Raw genomic sequence first — 16,924 nt, 5'->3', positions numbered from 1 at the left:
GACTCAGCATGTTCATGGCTCTCTTGTTGACAGATCTCTCCTCCACCCTCTCTCCCTCCCTCCCTCCCTCTACTCACCCTCTCCTCAGCTTGACTCAACATGTTCATGGCTCTCTTGTTGACAGATCTCTCCTCCACCCTCTCCCTCCCTCCCTCCCTCCCTCCCTCTACTCACCCTCTCCTCAGCTTGACTCAGCATGTTCATGGCTCTCTTGTTGACAGATCTCTCCTCCACCCTCTCTCCCTCCCTCCCTCCCTCTACTCACCCTCTCCTCAGCTTGACTCAACATGTTCATGGCTCTCTTGTTGACAGATCTCTCCTCCACCCTCTCCCTCCCTCCCTCCCTCCCTCTACTCACCCTCTCCTCAGCTTGACTCAGCATGTTCATGGCTCTCTTGTTGACAGATCTCTCCTCCACCCTCTCTCCCTCCCTCCCTCCCTCCCTCTACTCACCCTCTCCTCAGCTTGACTCAACATGTTCATGGCTCTCTTGTTGACAGATCTCTCCTCCACCCTCTCCCTCTCCCTCCCTCCCTCTACTCACCCTCTCCTCAGCTTGACTCAGCATGTTCATGGCTCTCTTGTTGACAGATCTCTCCTCCACCCTCTCCTCTCCCTCCCTCCCTCTACTCACCCTCTCCTCAGCTTGACTCAGCATGTTCATGGCTCTCTTGTTGACAGATCTCTCCTCCACCCTCTCCCTCCCTCCCTCTACTCACCCTCTCCTCAGCTTGACTCAGCATGTTCATGGCTCTCTTGTTGACAGATCTCTCCTCCACCCTCTCCCTCCCTCCCTCTACTCACCCTCTCCTCAGCTTGACTCAGCATGTTCATGGCTCTCTTGTTGACAGATCTCTCCTCCACCCTCTCCCCCTCTCTACTCACCCTCTCCTCAGCTTGACTCAGCATGTTCATGGCTCTCTTGTTGACAGATCTCTCCTCCACCCTCTCCCTCCCTCCCTCTACTCACCCTCTCCTCAGCTTGACTCAGCATGTTCATGGCTCTCTTGTTGACAGATCTCTCCTCCACCCTCTCTCCCTCCCTCTTTCTCCCTCCTCCCTCTACTCACCCTCTCCTCAGCTTGACTCAGCATGTTCATGGCTCTCTTGTTGACAGATCTCTCCTCCACCCTCTCTCTCCCTCCCTCCCTCTACTCACCCTCTCCTCAGCTTGACTCAGCATGTTCATGGCTCTCTTGTTGACAGATCTCTCCTCCACCCTCTCTCTTCTTCTCTCCCTCCCTCCCTCTACTCACCCTCTCCTCAGCTTGACTCAGCATGTTCATGGCTCTCTTGTTGACAGATCTCTCCTCCACCCTCTCTCTCTCTCCCTCCCTCCCTCTACTCACCCTCTCCTCAGCTTGACTCAGCATGTTCATGGCTCTCTTGTTGACAGATCTCTCCTCCACCCTCTCTCTCTCCCTCCCTCCCTCTACTCACCCTCTCCTCAGCTTGACTCAGCATGTTCATGGCTCTCTTGTTGACAGATCTCTCCTCCACCCTCTCTCTCTCCCTCCCTCCCTCCCTCCCTCCCCTCCCTCTCCCTCCCTCCCTCCCTCTACTCTTTCTCTCCCTAGTCCCTGAAGGTGACAGGTTTTCTCCCCCTAGTCCCTGAAGGGGACAGGTTTTCTCCCCTAGTCCCTGAAGGGGACAGGTTTTCTCCCCTAGTCCCTGAAGGGGACAGGTTTTCTCCCCTAGTCCCTGAAGGGGACAGGTTTTCTCCCCTAGTCCCTGAAGGGGACAGGTTTTCTCCCCTAGTCCCTGAAGGTGACAGGTTGTGTGTGTCTTTCCAGAGAGTGGTCAGTGGGAGTGTGTTTCGGGGAAGAGTCGGGAGCAGCTGCAGCGTTCCCTGTCCACCCTGCAGACAGACAGCAGACCTGACCTACGGGACAAGGCCCAGGAACTACGGAGACACATCCAGAGTCAGCCCTGAACACAACCCCTGGAGTCAACTCTGAACACACACACACACTCTTGAATCCGCCCCAGATCTCTGGGCAGGCGTGGTGATGATGTGTATTATATTGTGTCAGTGGACGGCTGGCTGGGTTATTACAATTGGACAGCACCATAGTAAACAAACAACACCTGAACCCCTTTACAGTGCACTACTGTTGACCTGAACCCCTTTACAGTGCACTACTGTTGACCTGAACCCCTTTATAGTGCACTACTGTTGACCTGAACCCCTTTACAGTGCACTACTGTTGACCTGAACCCCTTTATAGTGCACTACTGTTGACCTGAACCCCTTTATAGTGCACTACTGTTGACCTGAACCCCTTTATAGTGCACTACTGTTGACCTGAACCCCTTTACAGTGCACTACTGTTGACCTGAACCCCTTTACAGTGCACTACTGTTGACCTGAACCCCTTTACAGTGCACTACTGTTGACCTGAACCCCTTTACAGTGCACTACTGTTGACCTGAACCCCTTTATAGTGCACTACTGTTGACCTGAACCCCTTTACAGTGCACTACTGTTGACCTGAACCCCTTTACAGTGCACTACTGTTGACCTGAACCCCTTTATAGTGCACTACTGTTGACCTGAACCCCTTTACAGTGCACTACTGTTGACCAGGTCCGATAGGACTCTCTGGTCTAAAGTAGTGCACTATATAGTCCAGGTATCAACTAGATTCAGCCGCGGGGACGATTTTTTATTTCTTTTTTTTTCTTGAGCGGATGGTCGAGTGGCCTAGTAGACCGAATTGATATAATAATTTGACCGAAACAATCATTTCAAACCTTGCTTACGTTTTGTATACGATCACATACATCTCTTAGGCGTGGGAAGGCTTTGGAACAGATTTCCACAAATAAAATCACTTGGAGCTGGTTTTTACAGTCTTATGTCAAACCCAAAAAAACTTTTTTTTTTTTTTATATACTCGAGGGGCCAGATAAAGTCACCGCCAGTTTGGGAACCCAGATAGAGGGAATAGGGTGCTGTGTAACGGCTCCCTAAACAGGTTCCTTCTTTCTCTGCTGGCTGCAGCCAGTACAGACCTACTAGTGAACGTCCCAAATGGCACCCTATACCCCTACTAGTGGGAAGAGGGGGGCCATTTTGGGGACGTAACCAAGGATGATACTGCAACTTTATTTAACACATTGGTTGTCGACGCCCTGGTCCTGGAGCGCGACTGTGTGAGCAGGGTTTTGTTCCAGCCCAGTACTAGCCAACACATCATCAACCTACCGGAGCGTGTTTCGACTCATTCCGCGGAGGGCGGAGGAGTGTCTTGGGGGGGTTTTTGATTGATGAATTAAAGGTCACTAATGAGTCAAGAGCTCCCCTCACCTGGTTGTCTACGTCTTCACTGAAAGGAGAAACCTGCGGACACGGCCCTCCGCGGAATGAGTTTGACACCCCTGATCTACTGGGTGGGTGCAGGCTTTTACTCCAACCCAGCACCAACCTGGTTTGGATCAGAACTTGACTTGGACTGAAACAGGTGCCGGTACGGTTTTATATTTAGGTGCAGGAGTTCATATTCTATAAAGAGGAACAGCAGTAGGACATTTGAGCTCCTGCCCAAGTCAAGCACGGGTCTTGATAGTTAATGTTAGTTAGTGCTGGGTTGGAGCAAGAGCTCTTCAGGACTGGAGTTGGTGACCAGTGATTTAAGGGATGTTTCTGTCTGATCTGGTGTTTCACTTCTCTCCCTCCCCCCAGTTTGCATGTTTAAAACAAAAAGGGTGTAAAAAATATTTTTTCAGAAACGTTGATAACCCAACAATGGACAGTGGTGTGAGAGGGAGGTGTGTAATTCTTGTGAATTTGTCCCCTAAATGAAATAAAAAAACTACCTGGAGCTTTGAGGAGTCATTATTTGGTTTTAAACTACTAATAAAAAGTTCAAACTGACAAGATGGTCTTTATGTGAAAGCAGCTTTATTTTAAACAGAAACACATTTACTGGATTACAAATTCCGCTGTAGAAACATGTCCCTCCCCCCCAAGACAGTGAAGAAAGTAACAGACATTAAAATACTCACATATGGTGCGGAACAGTAGATTACAGACAAAAGTATAATTGCCATATATTTAGGTTTCATTATGTTAAGCCAAAAGGATAGCTCCCTGGCTAGTGGAATGGACAGCAAAATAACCATAGAAACGCTTTGGTGATGAACCCAAACAGACACGTAGAAACCTCTGGCATCAGTTAGCCTCTGGCTAGCTACAGACGTTAGCGGTGAGTTTTTTTTGCCTGCGGCCTTTGAGACGGGCCTTGTCGCTGTCCCTTGTGGGTCTGGTTCTGGTCTGGTTGGGCCTGGGTGGTACGGGACACGGCGGACACCCCGTCTACGAACTTGGTCTTGAACAGAACGTTGGCGTTGGTGAACATGCCATCCTTCAGAGACACCACCACAAACTGCAGAGTGAGACAAAGACATTTATGAAATGTAGCCATTATAAAGTGGGTTCTATTAGGATACTTTATATGGCAGGTGTGTGGGACAGGTGTGTGTGTGTGTGTGTTACCTGGGAGTGTGTGAAGTGTGTTCTCAGCATCTGTCCTATATTCTGCGTGTGGGAGAGGTCCAGGGCAGCATCCACCTCATCCAATATGTAGATAGGAGCTGGTTTAAACAGCAGCATGGCCAGGATCAGAGACAGGGCTACCAGAGACCTGCAACACACACACAGTTAATGCGTTCGGCCCAATGAGGATCCTTCTGTTCATCTACTGAGGCCACTTCAACAGAATCAATCAAAGCTGGTGTTAATGATCACTAGCCAATCAATAGAGCTGTCTGATCAATCATCTGACCGTGGACACCTTTTGGCTGCGTTTACACAGGCAGCCCTGTTCTGATTTCTTTCCCACTAATTGGTCAAGTTGGCCAATCATATCAGATCTATTTCACATCAGCTCCTTTTCAGAGCTGATCTGGGTAAACACAGCCTTTAGATGATAGTAGCACAAATCTCCACACACACACATACTAATGCGGGTGTCAATACATAATCAATAACCAATAAGTGAATGATTAAATCCAGCTCCCCGTACCGCTGTCCTCCGCTGAGTTCAGTGAGGTTCTCCTTCCATGTGTTTCCCAGAGCCACCTTGAACTCCAGGCCCTCAAGGGCCCCACAGCCTTCAGGGGGGCCAGGCGGGCATCAGCCCCCGGCAGCAGGGTGGAGAAGATACTACCAAAGTCTTTATTCACCTGGAGACAGAGGGGAGAGAGAGAGAGAGAGAAAGGGAGAGGAGAGAGGAGTGTAATGGAGGTGGTTTGATGAGTCACTTTGCCAGAGACCTGAAGACTTAGCTCCTGTTAGCTCCTAGAAATAATGTCTAGGCTTTGGCTCAGAGGGCTAACTTGATCGCCTGGCTCAGGGGCTACGCAGTCTTGTGATAAAAGCAGAAAGACAGCATTTTTACCACAACTTTTTACTGATTTCACATCAAATGGTCCTGTATCGTTAGACATTTTTCAATCACACACATTACAGACAGACAGACCTTCTGCCAGGCAGACAGACAGAGACAGACCTTCTGCCAGGCAGACAGAGACAGACAGACCTTCTGCCAGGCAGACACACATTAGAGACAGACAGACAGACAGACAGACCTTCTGCCAGACAGACACACATTAGAGACAGACAGACCTTCTGCCAGACAGACAGACACCTTCTGCCAGACAGAGACAGACCTTCTGCCAGACAGACACAGACCTTCTGCCAGACAGACAGAGACAGACCTTCTGCCAGACAGACAGAGACAGACCTTCTGCCAGACAGACAGAGACAGACCTTCTGCCAGACAGACAGAGACAGACCTTCTGCCAGACAGACAGAGACAGACCTTCTGCCAGACAGACAGAGACAGACCTTCTGCCAGACAGACAGAGACAGACCTTCTGCCAGACAGACAGAGACAGACCTTCTGCCAGACAGACAGAGACAGACCTTCTGCCAGACAGACAGAGACAGACCTTCTGCCAGACAGACAGAGACAGACCTTCTGCCAGACAGACAGAGACAGACCTTCTGCCAGGCAGACAGAGACAGACCTTCTGCCAGACAGACAGAGACAGACCTTCTGCCAGGCAGACAGAGACAGACCTTCTGCCAGACAGACAGAGACAGACCTTCTGCCAGACAGACAGAGACAGACCTTCTGCCAGGCAGACAGAGACAGACCTTCTGCCAGGCGATGTTGAGGGCCTCCTTCTTCTTCTGGTCCAGCTCCTCGATGGTCTGGAGGATCTTCGACTTGTCATTCTCCACGATCCTCTTCTTCTTCATCAGGTCATTATACTGATGGATGGAAGGGGGAGTTAGGGTCACGTTCTCAACTCTCCTCCAATCATATCAAAGGGTGCTACCATTACCTATTGAAATCTGACACAACCTCAAGGAGAGCCCAAGAGGGGAAGGAGGGGTCCAAATAGATTTGATCCAAAAGGTAACACACACACACACACACACACACACACACACACACACACACTCACCCTCTCCTCAGCTTGACCCTCTCCTCCTCCCTCCCTCCCTCTACTCACCCTCTCCTCAGCTTGACTCAGCATGTTCATGGCTCTCTTGTTGACAGATCTCTCCTCCACCCTCTCTCTCCCTCCTCCCTCCCTCCCTCTACTCACCCTCTCCTCAGCTTGACTCAGCATGTTCATGGCTCTCTTGTTGACAGATCTCTCCTCCACCCTCTCTCTCTCTCCCTCCCTCCCTCTACTCACCCTCTCCTCAGCTTGACTCAGCATGTTCATGGCTCTCTTGTTGACAGATCTCTCCTCCCCTCTCTCTCTCTCCCTCCCTCCCTCCCTCTACTCACCCTCTCCTCAGCTTGACTCAACATGTTCATGGCTCTCTTGTTGACAGATCTCTCCTCCCCTCTCTCTCTCTCCCTCCCTCCCTCCCTCTACTCACCCTCTCCTCAGCTTGACTCAACATGTTCATGGCTCTCTTGTTGACAGATCTCTCCAGTCTGGTCTTGGACTCTTCCAGCTTCCTCAGCCTCTGGCCCGCCTCTTTAGGGTTGTTCACCTTGAAGTCGTATCCTGTGTTGGGCTGGCCGAACAGGCCTCTCTCCTGACTGATCCACTCATGTTCCTCTAACATACGAGACACCTGGAGAGAGGGAGGGATGGAGGAGAGAGGAGGGGAGAGAGAGGAGACAGGAGGGATGGATGGAGAGAGGAGAGGGGTGGAGAGAGGAGGGATGGGTGGAGAGAGAGAGAGGGGGATGGAGAGAGAGGAGCAGGAGGGATGGATGGAGAGAGGAGAGGGGTGGAGAGAGGAGAGGGGTGGAGAGAGAGATAGAGGGGGATGGAGAGAGAGGGATGAGAGAGATGTTAGTCTGGCTAGCAGAACAAGCCTCGCTCTCTCATGTTCCTCCAGAAGGAAGAAGCTCACTCAGAAGACTAGATCCCATTTCACGCTCTGATTTAGTGATCTATTCTGAAGAGACATTAAAGAGAAAAACAGACAGAGAGAATGTGAACAAAAGAAAGAGATGAGAAAGAAGAGTTGATCAGTAAAATGTACCTTGGCAGCAGCGTCCTGACTGTCTTTACGGTGTTTACTGATGTTGTGTTCCAACTCTTTAATCTTCAGCTGAGACTCATTGGTTTTCTCTCTCATATGGTTGGCTTCTGTACTCTTACCCTGGAATACACACACACACACACACACACACACACACACGCTTTGTTGGCATGGAACATGGAATTATATTGTCAAAGTAGCTCATAAGAGTTGGTAGAACAGATATTTTTAGAAAATGATCTGATCCTAGATTAGAGGCTACAATAATCTCTCATGGACAGAAACTGGTATCGTAGCATCTCTAGGGCCCTAGAACATTTTTCCCCAATTCCATTTCCTCCATTTTGTTTTTCCAGGTTTCATTTTTTCTTCTTCTTCATGTTTTCACTCTCAAAATCACACTTTTAAGTCCACAACAATGTTTAAAACCACATCAGGAGACTACTTGAGGTCTGGGGAAAAAAAATCTAAAAAAATGTTGGGTGTAGGATACCGTTTAATTCAGTTGTAGATACTATGGATGTAACAATTCGCCGATACCCATCGGTCCTGCGATTCAAATGTTTAAGATACAGTTGGTCCGCAGGACCCCAAACCGATCCATATGTAGCACGCGCCGGTCAGAAAATCCATTCAAAACGTTAAGAATGGTTCAAACATTTTTTTTGCATAAATTACTTTCTATCTTCTGAAAACACCTCTCATCTTTTGTGACAACCGACGCGTCCTCTCCTTCAGTGTCGGACTGAGCATGAAACGGCGCTGACAAGTCATTTTCATGCCGAACAACAAGACCAATCGTTTGGCACGCTGAACGAGCGGTAAAGGCATATTCTCTTGCACATCTGCGCGAACTTTCAGCATCCAAATGCTTGTAAAATGGCTTGCACAATATTAGGCTTCATTAGTTGAGTGACAACTAGGACTGATCCCATTTAGTCGACTGGCTGATTGTTTGGTCAATAGGCTGTTGGTTGACAGAGATGTATTTAGTTTAGCAGTCGCAAATGTATTTAAAAACGATTATGGGGCACAAGACACCCGTCTGATTGGCTCCTGTCTGAGCGGACTGATCCATTGTGGAGGCCGTGGGGACACCTGTCTGATTGGCTCCTGTCTGAGTGGACTGATCCATTGTGGAGGCCGTGGGGACACCTGTCTGATTGGCTCCTGTCTGAGTGGACTAGTCCATAGTGGAGGCCGTGGGGACACCTGTCTGATTGGCTCCTGTCTGAGTGGACTGATCCATTGTGGAGGCCGTGGGGACACCTGTCTGATTGGCTCCTGTCTGAGTGGACTGATCCATTGTGGAGGCCGTGGGGATGGCACAGTCCATCACTCTAAGACATGTGCTACTGAAATAGTATATGGTAATATTATTTTATAACAAATGCACTTTCTCCTGCGTTGTAATAGTGGTCGTTGTCTGCGGTTCTGGAACTATCTTTAGTGTGCCATGGAGTTGGTGCCTTTTCCTATGTTTCTATGTGCATAATGAGTCCACTAACAAGGAACTTTATTCAGGTACAGACTTTTCATCACTGATCATTTGGACAAATCACGACTTTGCAGGGTGCTCCCACTTTTTGAACTTGGGAAGCAGAGGGGACATCTGGTCTATCAACTTGGGAAGGAGAGGGGACATCTGGTCTATCAACTTGGGAAGGAGAGGGGACATCTGGTCTATCAACTTGGGAAGGAGAGGGGACATCTGGTCTATCAACTTGGGAAGGAGAGGGGACATCTGGTCTAACTTGAAGGAGAGGGGACATCTGGTCTATCAACTTGGAGGAGAGGGGACATCTGGTCTATTAACTTGAAGGAGAGGGGACATCTGGTCTATTAACTTGGAGGAGAGGGGACATCTGGTCTATTAACTTGGAGGAGAGGGGACATCTGGTCTATTAACTTGAAGGAGAGGGGACATCTGGTCTATTAACTTGGAGGAGAGGGGACATCTGGTCTATTAACTTGGAGGAGAGGGGACATCTGGTCTATCAACTTGGGAAGGAGAGGGGACATCTGGTCTATTAACTTGAAGGAGAGGGGACATCTGGTCTATTAACTTGGAGGAGAGGGGACATCTGGTCTATCAACTTGGGAAGGAGAGGGGACATCTGGTCTATTAACTTGAAGGAGAGGGGACATCTGGTCTATTAACTTGGGAAGGAGAGGGGACATCTGGTCTATTAACTTGGGAAGGAGAGGGGACATCTGGTCTATTAACTTGGGAAGGAGAGGGGACATCTGGTCTATTAACTTGGGAAGCAGAGGGGACATCTGGTCTATCAACTTGGGAAGCAGAGGGGACATCTGTCCATCAACTTGCAGAGAGTTTAGGGGTAATGAGCAACATGGTAATAACACCATCAGTACTATTGATAATGTAGTCAAACATACCTTGATCTCTTTGTCCTGAGCTACGATCACCTCTTTCTGTCTAGTCAACTCTTCCTGGGCTTTACGCACCGACTCCTGGAGAGAGGAGGGGAGGAGGAGAAAGGAGGGAGGGAGATTGAGGAAGGAGAGAGAGAATGAAGGGGGGAGGAGGGGAGAGAGGGATTACACCAACACTCGGGTCAGGCTATCGATTACGTCAAACACTCGGGTCAGGCTATTGATTACGTCAAACACTCGGGTCAGGCTATCGATTACGTCAAACACTCGGGCCAGGCTATCGATTACGTCAAACACTCGGGCCAGGCTATTGATTACGTCAAACACTCGGGCCAGGCTATTGATTACGTCAAACACTCGGGCCAGGCTATTGATTACGTCAAACACTCGGGCCAGGCTATTGATTACGTCAAACACTCGGGCCAGGCTATTGATTACGTCAAACACTCGGGCCAGGCTATTGATTACGTCAAACACTCGGGCCAGGCTATTGATTACGTCAAACACTCGGGTCAGGTTATTGATTACGTCAAACACTCGGGTCAGGTTATTGATTACGTCAAACACTCGGGTCAGGTTATTGATTACGTCAAGGACATTTCACAGTAATTTTACCATGATCTAAATGTAACACTACCTTGTTCTGTGCCACTGTGGTAGACATATTGTCTATCTGTTCCTGGATAGACTTCATGGCTTCATCTACTGCCAGTATCTGTTGTTCATAGCCAGCCTGCTCTCTCTTCAACTCCTCCAACTCTAGGACCAGGGACTCAGCCTCCTATATATCACACACACACACACACACACACACACACACACACACACACACACACGAGGGTCTTTAACGTTCATGTCAATCTAAAGTGCAGCCCATACTCTTGTTTGTACACTGGGATAACGTAACCGGGTTATTGCTGGGATAATGTAACCAGGTTATTGCTGGGATAATGTAACGAGGTTATTGTGCTGGTGTCTTTGGTTTTGGGGGCCAGTTGGCACAGAATTCAAAATGTGTTTATGTATGTGTAAGAGAGTGAACGTCTGACTCCACCTGCTGTCTCTCCTTGAGCTTCTTACTGAACGCATCAGCCTTGGTTTTAGCGGAGTTTAGCTTCTGTTGAGCAGCTTTTAGTTCCTTCTCTCTCTCTGCCTCCGCATTTTTCATCTTATTCTCCAACACCTGGTGGTCAAGTCAAGGTTTAACAACATGGGAAAGGAGGGAGAGAGAGGAGGGAGAGAGAGGAGGTCCATTCTTCATCTTGTTCTCCAACACCTGGTGGTCAAGTCAAGGTTTAACAACACAATATCAACAAAGCCTGGATAGTGGGTTCCGTTCCCGAGACCATCCATATGAGACCATCCATATGAGACCATCCATATGAGACCATCCATATGGTAAGTCGCTCTGGATAAGAGCGTCTGCTAAATGACTAAAATGTAAAATGATATGTAAAACATAATCTATGAACGGATGACTAAAAGTAGCTTTATATGGGCGCCAGGTAGCCTAGTGCTTCAGGGCATTGGGCACGTAACCGAAAGGACGCCGGTTCAAATACCCGAGCCGACAAGGTAAAATCAAATCTATTGATGTGCCCTTGAGCAAGGTACTTAACCCGAATTAAACCCTGTAAAGAAAAAAAAGTGTCTGCTAAATGACATGTATTATCCCAGGGTAGGGTTGAACAATTCTGGTAGCTTTTCCAAAATTCCCTGCTTTTCCAGAAATCCTGGTTGGAGGGAGGATTTCCAGATATGACCCATGACATTAGTCACGACGTGATCCTGAATGAAGACCCCGGGTAGGTCCAGATATTACCCATGACGTTAAAGTCATGACGTGATCCTGAATGAAGACCCCGGGTAGGTCCAGATATTACCCATGACGTGATCCTGAATGAAGACCCCGGGTAGGTCCAGATATTACCCATGGGGATAATAAGTCATGATGTGATCCTGAATGAAGACCCCGGGTAGGTCCAGATATGACCCATGGGGATAATAAGTCATGATGTGATCCTGAATGAAGACCCCGGGTAGGTCCAGATATGACCCATGGGGATAATAAGTCATGATGTGATCCTGAATGAAGACCCCGGGTAGGTCCAGATATGACCCATGGGGATAATAAGTCATGATGTGATCCTGAATGAAGACCCCGGGTAGGTCCAGATATTACCCATGGGGATAATAAGTCATGATGTGATCCTGAATGAAGACCCCGGGTAGGTCCAGATATTACCCATGGGGATAATAAGTCATGATGTGATCCTGAATGAAGACCCGGGTAGGTCCAGATATGACCCATGGGGATAATAAGTCATGATGTGATCCTGAATGAAGACCCCGGGTAGGTCCAGATATGACCCATGGGGATAATAAGTCATGATGTGATCCTGAATGAAGACCCCGGGTAGGTCCAGATATGACCCATGGGGATAATAAGTCATGATGTGATCCTGAATGAAGACCCCGGGTAGGTCCAGATATGACCCATGGGGATAATAAGTCATGATGTGATCCTGAATGAAGACCCCGGGTAGGTCCAGATATGACCCATGGGGATAATAAGTCATGATGTGATCCTGAATGAAGACCCCGGGTAGGTCCAGATATGACCCATGGGGATAATAAGTCATGATGTGATCCTGAATGAAGACCCCGGGTAGGTCCAGATATGACCCATGGGGATAATAAGTCATGATGTGATCCTGAATGAAGACCCCGGGTAGGTCCAGATATGACCCATGGGGATAATAAGTCATGATGTGATCTTACCTTGTACTTCTCCTCTGCCTTCTTCTGGACCTCCTTACTGCAGCGCAGGGTCTCCTCACACTCCTCTGACACACACACACACACACAGACAGATAGACACACACACACACACACACACACACACACACACACACACACACAGACACACACACAGACACACACACAGACACACACACACACACACACACACACACACACAGACACAGACACACACACACACACACACAGACACACAGACACACACGACACACACACAGACACAGACACAGACACACACACAGACACACACACACACAGACACACACACAGACACACACACACAGACACACACACAGACAGACAGACAGACACACACACAGACAGACACACACACACAGACAGACACACACAGACACACACACACACACAGACACACACACACACAGACACAGAGACACAGACAGACACACATTTCCAGCCACAGTTTTTATGCGAGTAAAGTCATACCGTATTTTTTAAAAATCACGACAGCTGTGATGGAAACAGGAAGTTTCGGTACAGTTTTCTAAATGCCGACAGATAATTTGTTCGTATCGACATGGTGGGATCTTTTTGTGTTGGTAAAATTAATTATGCAAGAAATGGAGTTGGAAACGCCTTTATGTGCAAATATTGATACAGGCTAATAAATAAACATACTAACCATCATATCAAACTAAACATGGAGTCACACTATGACATGGTGTGTGGCCCCTCCCACTACGACTCGGGAAAGCATGCAGTTTATTAGAGATAAGTTATGATGAACTTCACAGGGTGGTGAAAGTGAAAGGTGATGAGCTTGACGCTCCTTTCCAATGTCTATAGAGCAGGGTTCTTCAATTCCGGTCCTGGAGGGCCGAAACACCTCTGTGAGTGCAATTAACTACCAGGTAGAAATAAAAAACAGAAGTGTTTCGGCCCTCCAGGACCGGAATTGAAGAACCCTGATCTAGCATGTTTCGTATCCATGGGAACTCTACCCTGCTCAAAGTACAATGTTTCAAAGTGCACTGAAAACAAATGTTTAAGTTGCCAAGTTATCATATTTCCTGCCCACTAAACACGTGGAATGTGCAAAACAATACATTGTTTAAATCATTTAAAACATGCGGTGGGAAAACCACCTGTCGATGTCCATGACAAGAAGGTGATGAGAATTGAAAGTAAATAGTTCCAAACTCTTTGGTTCAAGGCCTGTCCCATCTTACGAAACATGTTGCTCTATGAAAATGTTGTTCGTGGACTCACCGATGGTCCTGCGCAGCATCTCCAGCTCCTCCTGTTGCTTATGGAAGGAGCTCTGTTGGAGTTTAGCCTGGAGGATATCTAACTCTTCTGCCTTCATGTCTAACTGTTGCTTTAACATACGATACCTAGAGAGAGAGAGAGGGGGGAGAGGGAGGGAGAGAGGAGGGGGGAGATGAGGGAGAGAGGAGGGGGGAAGGAGGGAGAGAGAGGAGGGAGAAGGGAGGGAGAGGAGGGAGAAGGGGGGAGAGGAGGGAGAAGGGAGAAGGGGGGAGAGGGAGGGAGGGAGAGAGAGGAGAGGGGGGAGAGAGAGGAGGGAGGGGGAGAGAGAGAGGAGGGAGGGGGAGAGAGAGAGGAGGGAGGGGGGAGAGAGAGAGGAGGAGGGGGAGAGAGGAGGGAGGGGGAGAGAGAGGAGAGAGGGGGGAGAGAGAGAGGAGGGAGGAGAGAGAGGAGGTAGGGGAGAGAGGAGGAGGGGAGAGAGAGGAGGGAGGGGGGAGAGAGAGGAGGGAGGGCGGGAGAGAGAGGAGGGAGGGGGGAGGGAGGGAAGGAGGGAGAGAGAGGAGGGAGGGAGAGAGAGAGGAGGGAGGGGAGAGAGAGAGAGGAGGGAGGGGGGAGAGAGAGAGGAGGGAGGGGGAGGGAGGAAAGGAGGGAGAGAGAGGAGGGAGGAAAGGAGGGAGAGAGAGGAGGGAGAAGGGAGGGAGAGAGGAGGAGGGGAGGGAGGGAAGGAGGGAGAGAGAGGAGGGAGGGGGGAGAGAGAGGAGGGGGGAGAGAGAGAGGAGGGAGGGGGAGGGAGGAAAGGAGGGAGAGAGAGGAGGGAGGAAAGGAGGGAGAGAGAGGAGGGAGAAGGGAGGGAGAGGAGGGAGGGAGAGAGAGGAGAGGGGGGGGAGAGAGAGGAGGGAGGGGGAGAGAGAGAGGAGGGGGGAGAGAGAGAGGAGGGGGGAGAGAGAGAGGAGGGAGGGGGGGGAGAGAGGAAAGGAGGGAGAGAGAGGAGGGAGAAGGGGAGGGAGAGGAGGGAGGGAGAGAGAGGAGAGAGGGGGGGAGAGAGAGGAGGGAGGGGGGGAGAGAGAGAGGAGGGGGGGAGAGAGAGGAGGGAGGGGGGAGAAGAGAGGAGGGAGGGGGGAGAGAGAGGAGGGAGGGGGGGGAGAGAGAGGAGGGAGGGGGGGGAGAGAGAGGAGGGAGAGGGGGGGAGAGAGAGGAGGGAGAGGGGGGGAGAGAGAGAGGAATATATAGAGAAATGAATAAATATTGAGTTAGCTGAACTCCCAAAGCTGCGTAGTAAATGTTTCAGGGCCCACCTCTCAGCGGTCCCCTTCAGACCAGACAGTTCTTTGTCCAGATTCTGTAGCTCCGTCTCTGTGGCTGACAGACTGTCCTGAACCTCTCTCAGCTCCTGGAGACTGGACAACACTGAGGCTGACTGGGAACGGGCTCCTACAGGGAGACAGAAAATAAACCAGACATTAGAGGAAGAAAGGAGGGAGACACAACCATAAGACTGGACAACACAGAGACAGACTGACTCCTAGAGAGAGAGACACACAACCTTAAGACTGGACAACACAGAGACAGACTGACTCCTAGAGAGAGAGAGAGACACAACCTTAAGACTGGACAACACAGAGACAGACTGACTCCTAGAGAGAGAGACACACAACCATAAGACTGGACAACACAGAGACAGACTGACTCCTAGAGAGAGAGAGAGAGACACAACCATAAGACTGGACAACACAGAGACAGACTGACTCCTAGAGAGAGAGAGACACACAACCATAAGACTGGACAACACAGAGACAGACTGACTCCTAGAGAGAGAGAGAGACACAACCATAAGACTGGACAACACAGAGACAGACTGACTCCTAGAGAGAGAGACACACAACCTTAAGACTGGACAACACAGAGACAGACTGACTCCTAGAGGGAGAGACACACAACCTTAAGACTGGACAACACAGAGACAGACTGACTCCTAGAGAGAGAGACACACAACCTTAAGACTGGACAACACAGAGACAGACTGACTCCTAGAGAGAGAGACACACAACCATAAGACTGGACAACACAGAGACAGACTGACTCCTAGAGAGAGAGAGAGACACAACCATAAGACTGGACAACACAGAGACAGACTGACTCCTAGAGAGAGAGACACACAACCTTAAGACTGGACAACACAGAGACAGACTGACTCCTAGAGAGAGAGAGACACACAACCTTAAGATTGGACAACACAGAGACAGACTGACTCCTAGAGAGAGAACACACAACCATAAGACTGACAACACAGAGACAGACTGACTCCTAGAGAGAGAGAGAGACACAACCATAAGACTGACAACACAGAGACAGACTGACTCCTAGAGAGAGAGACACACAACCTTAAGAGACTGGACAACACAGAGACAGACTGACTCCTAGAGAAGAGACACACAACCTTAAGACTGGACAACACAGAGACAGACTGACTCCTAGAGAGAGAGACACACAACCATAAGACTGGACAACACAGAGACAGACTGACTCCTAGAGAGAGAGAGACACACAACCATAAGACTGGACAACACAGAGACAGACTGACTCCTAGAGAGAGAGACACACAACCATAAGACTGGACAACACAGAGACAGACTGACTCCTAGAGAGAGAGACACACAACCTTAAGACTGGACAACACAGAGACAGACTGACTCCTAGAGAGAGAGAGACACACAACCTTAAGACTGGACAACACAGAGACAGACTGACTCCTAGAGAGAGAGAGAGAGACACAACCATAAGACTGGACAACACAGAGACAGACTGACTCCTAGAGAGAGAGAACACACAACCTTAAGACTGGACAACACAGAGACAGACTGACTCCTAGAGAGAGAGACACACAACCTAAGACTGGACAACACAGAGACAGACTGGACTCCTAGAGAGAGAGACAAACACAACCACAAGACTGACAAC

General features: G+C 49.3%; 1 pseudogene; it reads right to left on the bottom strand.

Moving 5' to 3' along the window:
* Positions 1–3,885: 3,885 nt before the first annotated feature.
* The window catches only part of LOC123489180, a 16,554-nt pseudogene continuing 3,515 nt past the window's right edge, over positions 3,886–16,924 (bottom strand).

Source organism: Coregonus clupeaformis, unplaced genomic scaffold, assembly GCF_020615455.1.
Source record: "Coregonus clupeaformis isolate EN_2021a unplaced genomic scaffold, ASM2061545v1 scaf2812, whole genome shotgun sequence".
Lineage (NCBI taxonomy): Eukaryota > Metazoa > Chordata > Actinopteri > Salmoniformes > Salmonidae > Coregonus > Coregonus clupeaformis.
Note: the sequence above shows the minus strand (reverse complement) of the source record. Positions and strands in the feature narration are given on the sequence as shown.